Source organism: Vipera ursinii (assembly GCF_947247035.1).
Source record: "Vipera ursinii genome assembly, chromosome: 10".
NCBI classification, from domain to species: Eukaryota; Metazoa; Chordata; class Lepidosauria; order Squamata; family Viperidae; genus Vipera; species Vipera ursinii.
The window spans coordinates 22192052-22199725 of record NC_139520.1 but is presented as its reverse complement, the minus strand read 5'-3'; the positions used below and the strand labels follow the sequence as shown (position 1 = coordinate 22199725).

Below are 7674 nucleotides of genomic sequence, written 5' to 3'. Positions count from 1 at the left end.
AACGGGTTTAATTTAGCAGCCATTAGCTTTTCAAACAACAAAGGGCACAAAATGGAAATCCTCATTAGCTAATAAAAAGCCCATTGCTCACTCTTGCTTTCTTTAATATAATTAACAGCAGCCAGCACTTCAATTAAAGCTTTTGCAAACTCCATCCGCTCCACGCTCTCACCAACAAGGTGCCCATCATTCCTCCCGCTGGCTTGACGGGAGCCCAGCAGAGCCCTGACAGCCTGATTCTCTCGCAAACGATAAACATGTACGTGGTGCACAACATTTGACGATTGGAGTCTCCTTCAGGAAATGGGAGGAGAGAAACACTTGACAGGACTAACCAGATCCGGCCCCCTTCCCGATTGCTCTGCAAAGCCCCCCAAGCCCTGTCCCACGCTCTCAGGGGCACCCATTGGACCTCGCTGCCTCTCCCTGACTGCAGAGAAAGGGGGAAATGGATCACATTTACTTTTATGGTTAGCACAATAAAGAACTTTGAAGCAAAAGTCGATTGGTTTAGAAATAGTCATCTACTCAGTTACATCACAATAATTAAAGCCCTGGCTGTGCAACTCCAGGGATGTTCCAGTGGTTGTAGAAGTGGAGTAGATGTGAGCCACCTGGCTGACTCGGGAGAGGCACAGACCTTTCTGGTTGCCATTTTTGAAGATGAAATATCCAGCATTACATTCTTGAAAACAAAACAAAAAGAATAGTTTTAAGTTTGGATGGATATGTTTCCTTAAACATATTCTCCTGTATAAAACTCCGTTTACTTTTCCCCTCTGTTTTCATCTTCTAGCCCAGTGTTCCCCAACTTCGGCCACTTTAAGATGAGTGGACTTCAACTCCCAGAATTCCCTAGGGAGCAAGGGTTAAAGGTGGTCGAAGAAGGTAGCAACTTCTAGCTAAGCAAGATTGGACCTGTCTCTCGTAGCCGGTTGTTCCCTCCCACCCTGGGTGTCCCCCACAACTGGTATGGAGAGGTCGAAGGCCTATGATTCTGAGCCAATGGAAGTCCACCATGGACAGTTGCTAGTGGTAGCCTTATCTCGTACATTCAAGCCATCCAACCTGGTTGGGTGGATCTTGCCACCTTCTTTGAGCAACCCTTGCCATTGTCCAAGTCCCCATCGTGAGATCCAGAGCTGCTCTTTCCTTGCCTTTACCAAGCAATGCAACCTACGCCCTGCCTCAAAAGAAGGTTAACTTAGATGACTTTTGAGGCTGCAGTTCTTTCCCAGGAGTGGATCTCCAATAGCTTCAGGCTGCTCCCGTTTGTCCTGGGCGGGGGGGGGGGCTGCCATCTTGCAGAGGGTATCCTGACTTCCATCAGCGACTCTGACTGCCCTACATTGAGCACAAAGGGGCCTGCCTTTCTTGGATGGGGAACGTGGACCCCCTCAGCCATTCTCAGATTCCAAAATAGGGAATGGAGACTTCTAGAACAGAGGTCCCCAATCTTTTGGGCACCAGGGACCGGTTCCGTGGAGAGAGGTTTTTCCATGGACCGGAGAGTGCATGGTTTTGTGTGCTGCCTGCATCCCACAGATGGGGCTTTGCTTGTTCATGCGGACCAGTTGCTGGCATGCTGTGGCCTGGTACCGGTCCACGGACTGGGGGCTGGGGAGCCCTGATCGAAAACACACAGCCCCAATTCTTCTGCGCATTGTTCCTAGCGTGGTTTTTGGCAAGGATATGGAGTGAAATTAAGCCTCAACGTGGAGCACATTTCCCTTGAAACCTACTCTTAAGCACTTCACTTCTCCTTGAACGAACGTGGTTATTTTACGTGTACATGAATGCTGTTAAAAACATTAAACAAAAACTGTGACAAGCGACAGAAAACAGGTTGTTGTATTACAGATTGAGTAAAAATGGCTATAATTTTCCATCGTAAAGCAGCTGCGTGAGAATCAAATGAAACCATGAACGGCATTAATGAAAGGGGTTCATGTTTCAACCAGTGGGGAGTTCTGCTGTTGAAGCACCAGTAAAGAAAACACTTTCCCTTTTACCAGTCAGTTGGTTAAAGTAGGAGTAGGCAGCATAGCTGACTCAGGAATTCTGGGAGTTGAAGTCCACGAGTCATAAAAGAGCCAAGGTTGCCTACCCCTGGGTTAAAGCCTTGCCAACTTTAAGATGTGTGGATCTCAACTTCCAGAATTCCCTGGACTTTAAGATTTTAAGATGCATGGACTTCAATTCCCAGAATTCCCCAGCCTGGTTAAGGAATTTTGGGAGTTGAAGTCCAAACATCGTAAAATTGCCAAAGTTGAAAAATACCACACTAGCGACAGCTTCCTTGTAGGGCACTGGAGCAATTCCAATCCGCCCTGGCATGATGGGCACCAGACTGAGCCTTGAGAAAATTAAACAGGGCTCTCCTTAACAGGCCTGGCAAAGAAGCGAGAGCCTTGGGTGGTCGGAGCCACCTTGTCTCGGCCAGGTGGCCTTGAGGAAGCCGGAGGAAGGCAGTCTGTCCGGGCTGCTCCTCTCATTCCCAGATCAACTGCCTGAACTCATATGGAGCCTGGCAAGGTGGAGGTGGCAGATTTTGCTCCTCTAGGAGTTTTTTAAACTTTCCTTCACTGAAATATTTCTGCACGCTTGCCTTAGGAGCAAAATCTGTATTTTCCCTTTCAATTTCATTGTTATTAGGAATTGTGGGCTTTACTAATTCAATTCTATTTTATTCTTTTTGTACTGTTTTAATTGCCCTGTGAACCGCCCTGAGTCCTTCGGGAATAGGGCGGTATATAAATTCAATAAATAAATAAATAAATAAATAAATAAATAAATAAATAAATCTCACCCCCACCCCCCCCAAGGGGAATTTAAATACATATATCTGGAAGGGCCTGCTGCTTCAGCTGCCTCCAAGTTTCTGCAGGAGCCTTTCCGAGTCCAAGGCCAATTCCTCTCCTTCCTGTTGTTCCTCCCTCGTGAAGGTCTTCGCTCAGCTGGCTGAGTTAGAGGGTTGCAGCCTCTTCAGGAGGTTGCTGCTGTGGCTTTTTGCTGCTCAGATAGACTGCATCAGCTCAGAAAGTGGAGGAAAGGGATCCTAGGAATACAAACCTGGTTATTCCCGCTCTGCTTTCTTGCCTTGAGAACGGAGCGCCCGCCCGGGTCTAACTCTTCCGCCTGGAAGACAAAACGATGTGGTCCTTTCTGGGCTCCTCTGGCCAGCCAGGGCTGCTCCTGCTTCGGCCAAGGAGGGAGAGGCTGAACAGTCCCTTACCTGCGCTCTGAGGAAGCACCAGGTGGTGGTGGTGACCTGTCCTGGGAAGAAGAGAGAGCGGTTTCTGGAAGACCATTCAGGGCTCAGGGCTTCCACTGCAAAGGTAAGAGATGAGCCTCTCTCAAGGTGTTAATTCAAGTCCTACTTTCAACAATTAGTGATTGCTCTAAGTTTCTAAACATTTTTTTTAAAAAAAACAGTTTCAAAAGCCACTTCCTCCACCAATTCCTCCAAGGAACCCTGCACTGTTACCCACGAACCTATAGGCAACCCTGGAGATGATGATTGGGTTTGTAGGAAAGACTTAACCAGGTCAGTGAATGACCAGCTGCATTCACACAACTAATCTAAAAGTAGGTTAGTTTTAATCTTGGCTTCTCCTTCTTCACGTGCTGTATGAATCCAGCCCTTTGGGCTACTTTGTGACAATGCATGGGGGAAACTCTGAAAACTGGTTAATTCAGAACCCAAATGTGGTTTAGTGAAGAGCTTTTACTCATCTCCATTAATGGTGTGATTGTTACGTTCTTGGAGCGAGACCGGGGTCCATGACTGCTCTGCAGAGCAGGCTGGTTTGCCATGCCAGCTTCTAGTTCTCTTGGTTGTGTCTTTGTCTGTTGTTTGTTTGTCATATGTATTGTGTGCTCACAGCCAAGCGGTGGCTCTTGGTTCACCTCGAAAAAGCAAAGTGAGGTTATACTGGTTAGGAACTGGAGAGAGCTACAGGATAAATACTGCATCTGGTGGGGGGGAAATCTCAGGAGGAGGCAGTTGTTGACCAGCTCAACAGTCGTACGAGGATGGTATCTGAGGCGGCTACCTAATCACTGGGAGTTAAGATCCACTCTGGGACCTATTTCCTTTCCTGCTAGAGTTGGCTGAAATTGACTTCTGTAGTACCAGTGAAATACATTAACTTCTGGAGAGTTTATTTACAGCCTTAGCAAAAGGCGCGCGTGTCTTTTCCCTCCTTCTTCTGAGCTGGTCCTCTGTTTCACAAGGCTTTCCTCTTGAGTCAGAAAGGCATAAGGCTGCTGAAAACGGGTCTTTTGTTTTATAATAAATAACTGATAGAAAATTCTGGGATCTCTTATCTCGAGGGCATCGTGCTGGCTGGTCCTTATGTGGACTACAGTCATACTACTCAGTTGAAAGAAGTTGGAACATGGGTTTTTTTATTATTATTATTCAATGTATGATGGTCTACCTTTTCCTCCAAGACAGAGATGTCCTACCTTGGCCACTTTAAGACTTGTGGACTTCAACTTCCAGAATTCTGGGATTGGAATTCTGGACATCCCTGTTCTAAGATGTTTAATCCATCCAGGAGTTCCCTGGTCTCTCTGGACTGGTGGGGGCCCTTGCCCCACGCTCATTAAGGGTTAATTGGACTTATCCTCGAGTCAGGGGAAAGTGGGCCAAGTACCGAGCTGAAATCAGGACGTTTGCTATATTACAATTCTAAAACAGGCACCGCTCCTCTTGAGAAATTGTGAAATTATCCAAAGCATAAAAAAGGTTGCATCACCCATGCATGCATGCAAGAAAAATAAAAAGAAACTGCTGCTGTGTGCTTTTGACCTGCTGCTGCCCAGGTGGCAATACTACCTGCTGGAGCAGAGGCTGCAAATGCCACGCCAGGGGAAAACGGGCACAGAGCAAATAGCGAGCTATGAGCTGCTTTAAGAGGCTTCTTAAGTTGGCCTCTCTCTCTTCCTCTGTCCCCAGGCGAGGCCTGGGTGGCAGCCTGGCTGGGTGAGGCTGGCAGTGTGGCCTGACCCTGCCTGGAAACAGGATCTCCGTGGGAGCCTTCCTCTGGGCAGCCCTGGCCTCTCTCCTTGACCTGCCAGGGCAGCCCTTTCCCAGGCTGTGACCCAGGGGAAGGTCAAGTGACATCCTTCTCCGGTGGAAAGAAGCCAGCCCTTCCCCTTCTGCCTCACCTCCCCCCACACACACACTTGCCTTTCCAGCCCATTGTTCACAGGCGGAGAATTTGGCCCGCTGCCTTGGCACTGCGCCCTGCCTGGTCTCGCTCACCAGCAGGCCAAAAAGGGTGGCTGTTCCCCAGTATGGCAGAGCTGCCCGCTCGGAAGAGCAGCTGGGTGGGAGCTGCGGAGAGGCACAGCCGGGCTCCCGGGTGTCCATCTGCTTCCTCAACAAGGTGGCCACCAGGCCTGGCTTTGCAGCTGGCTTCCTGGGGGAAACTGCTCATGGGCACAAGCGGGCAGCAGGAGGACCAGCCGGGCTGTGCCAGCCGGGGTCTCTTTGGACAGGGAAGTATGTTTGTTGTGTAAAGCATCACCGGAGGGGGGGGGGTTGAAGAGGTTCTTGCCTTGTAATAACCCAGGCATTGTTTCTGTAAACCATGGCTTAGCATGATGTCCAGAGTTCAAATGAAGGCTTCTTGGTGCTTTCTGAACTTGGTTTTTTTCTTGCAGATTTTCATTACGCAAACTAGGTTACACTGTCAGTGCTGATGATGTTACCTAATTTGGGTAATGAAATGTCTGCAAGAAAATAACCGAGCTCAGAGAGCATCAAGGACCCTTCTTGCTGCCTAGAGCCAGACAGAGGCTTGGAGGCCAGAGATAAATATATAAACCCGGGGCTAGCCTGACACGAGGACTTGCCACTTAGCTGCCCTGGTTACAGCTTGCCCAGTGCAGAATGAAAGGGAGCCCTGTGGGTCAAAGGCCCCGCTGGGAGGCTGGAAAAGAGGGGTCCTGGGCCACGCACAATCCTGCTCCTTTGAGGCTGCTGTTTTGACCAACAGCAGCTTTGTGGCTGCCTTGGAAAGAGCAGTGTGGGGATTTGCAACCCAGCCAAATGGCTGAGGACCAGCTTCACCCAGGAGATGCCATCCTGGCCCAGGCTGGAGACCCCAATTCTCCTTCCCGGTAGCTGGCAGACTTGGGTGAGGCGCAGGAGATGGCCAGTCTTTTTTCTGCTTCTCCAACTCCCATCACCCCAGGGTGGCTTTAATGCCAGTGCATTTGTGTTTGTGCAAAGGCTTGCCAAGAGCTTCCATGGCTCTGCCTCTCTCTCTCTCTCTCTCTCTCTCTCTCTCTCTCTCTCTGTGTGTGTGTGTGTGTTTGTGTTTGTGTCTGGATCTGTTTAAGACACACACAGCTCCTCAAGCGAACTGGGCGAGTGGGGATTTCTCCCCCTTCCCTTGCAAAAACAGTGGGGGAGGGGATTAATCCAGAAAGGGGAGCTGTGGTGTCTGGACAGGTGCAGCTTCTGACAGTTTTGAGTAGTTGCCAGCCAGCCCTCTGAAATCCTCCACACATCTGCTCTCATCGGTTGGACGACAGATGGGCCCTGCTTTTAATATTTTTGGATTCGGTTAGATTTAGGAGCTGATGTGAACTGATTGCCGAGCGCAGGTGTGGAAAACACAAGCTGCTCTGCAGGCAGGAAGTGTGGGTCAGGCCTTGGCAGGGCTGGGCGAGGACCCCTTGTTCGCCCCTGGGAAATGGGGGAGGGGGAGGGCAGGCAAGAGGAAACCAGCGGCTCCAGGCTTTTTCACACGCGACTCGGGTTTCGGATTATTTTTAGTTAGTTCTTGGAGTGTCTACTCTACAGCCAGGGACTGTGGGAGGGGGGGGAGCGTGGTAGCTCCTGGCAAAAATGCCAGAGCACCAGCTGCGAGAGGAGGAGGGGATTGTGAGAGAGTTGGGGTTAAAGGGAAGAGCGGAGGGAAAGTATTTTGCAAGGTGCAAGAGGCTTTCCGGGGGCGGGGGAAAGAAGGGTCGTCCCAAGGGCTGCGGACGAAAGAGATCCGGCTGAAGGGGTAATCTGGCTGGTCAGAAAAGTCAACGTGTCGGCCCCACTCCTGCGAACAAACCCCGCGCCCCCCTTTCCACAGCGTCGCGGTCCTGGTTGCGCCTCGCTCCCCCTGCGCCTCGCTCGCCACCCAGGCGGCTTGTCGGGGAGTAGCCCGTCGAGTGCAAGGGGGTCCCTCGAGCCCCCCGCCCAAGTCTGCCGGCGGCGCCGCGGCCAGCTGGACCCCCAGCCCCGCCGAGCCTCCCCCCTCCTCCTCCTGGTGCAGACGCGGCTTTGGGCTTCGCGACCCGCCGGATTAAGGACGGGCCAAGCGGCGCCCTCGGAGCGCTCTGAGCTCCGGCAGCAAAACTTCCCCGCTACCTCGCAGGGCTGCGGGAGCTTTGGCGGCCGCGCCTGCCCGCTTCCTCCCCGCCAGTCCCCCTGCCGCTCAGTTAAGCCTTGCCTCCGCCTAGCCCCCCCCCCCAGCATAAATCCAGCAGCAGCAGCGGGAGGACCATCTGGGCCACCCTGGCGGCGGAGGGAGAGGAGAGCAGGCGGAGACCCTCCCCTCCCCACTGGTCCTTCTCTGCTCCGGGCCTCCCTGCTCCTCCTCCTGCCAAGGAGGGTCCCTGCATGGCCCCCTCTGTCCTGCCCTACTCCAAACCCCGCCTGGG

At 51.6% G+C, this 7674-nt stretch overlaps 1 long non-coding RNA gene across 1 annotated transcript; it reads right to left on the bottom strand.

The window, feature by feature from the left end:
- Positions 1-503: 503 nt before the first annotated feature.
- On the bottom strand, positions 504-7104 carry LOC310645033. The gene is made up of 4 exons (XR_014493404.1): positions 5198-7104; positions 3236-3909; positions 3073-3138; positions 504-685 (listed from the first exon to the last, which is right to left on the bottom strand). It is a non-coding gene; the product is annotated as an uncharacterized lncRNA (long non-coding RNA).
- Between the last annotated feature and the right edge of the window lie 570 nt (positions 7105-7674).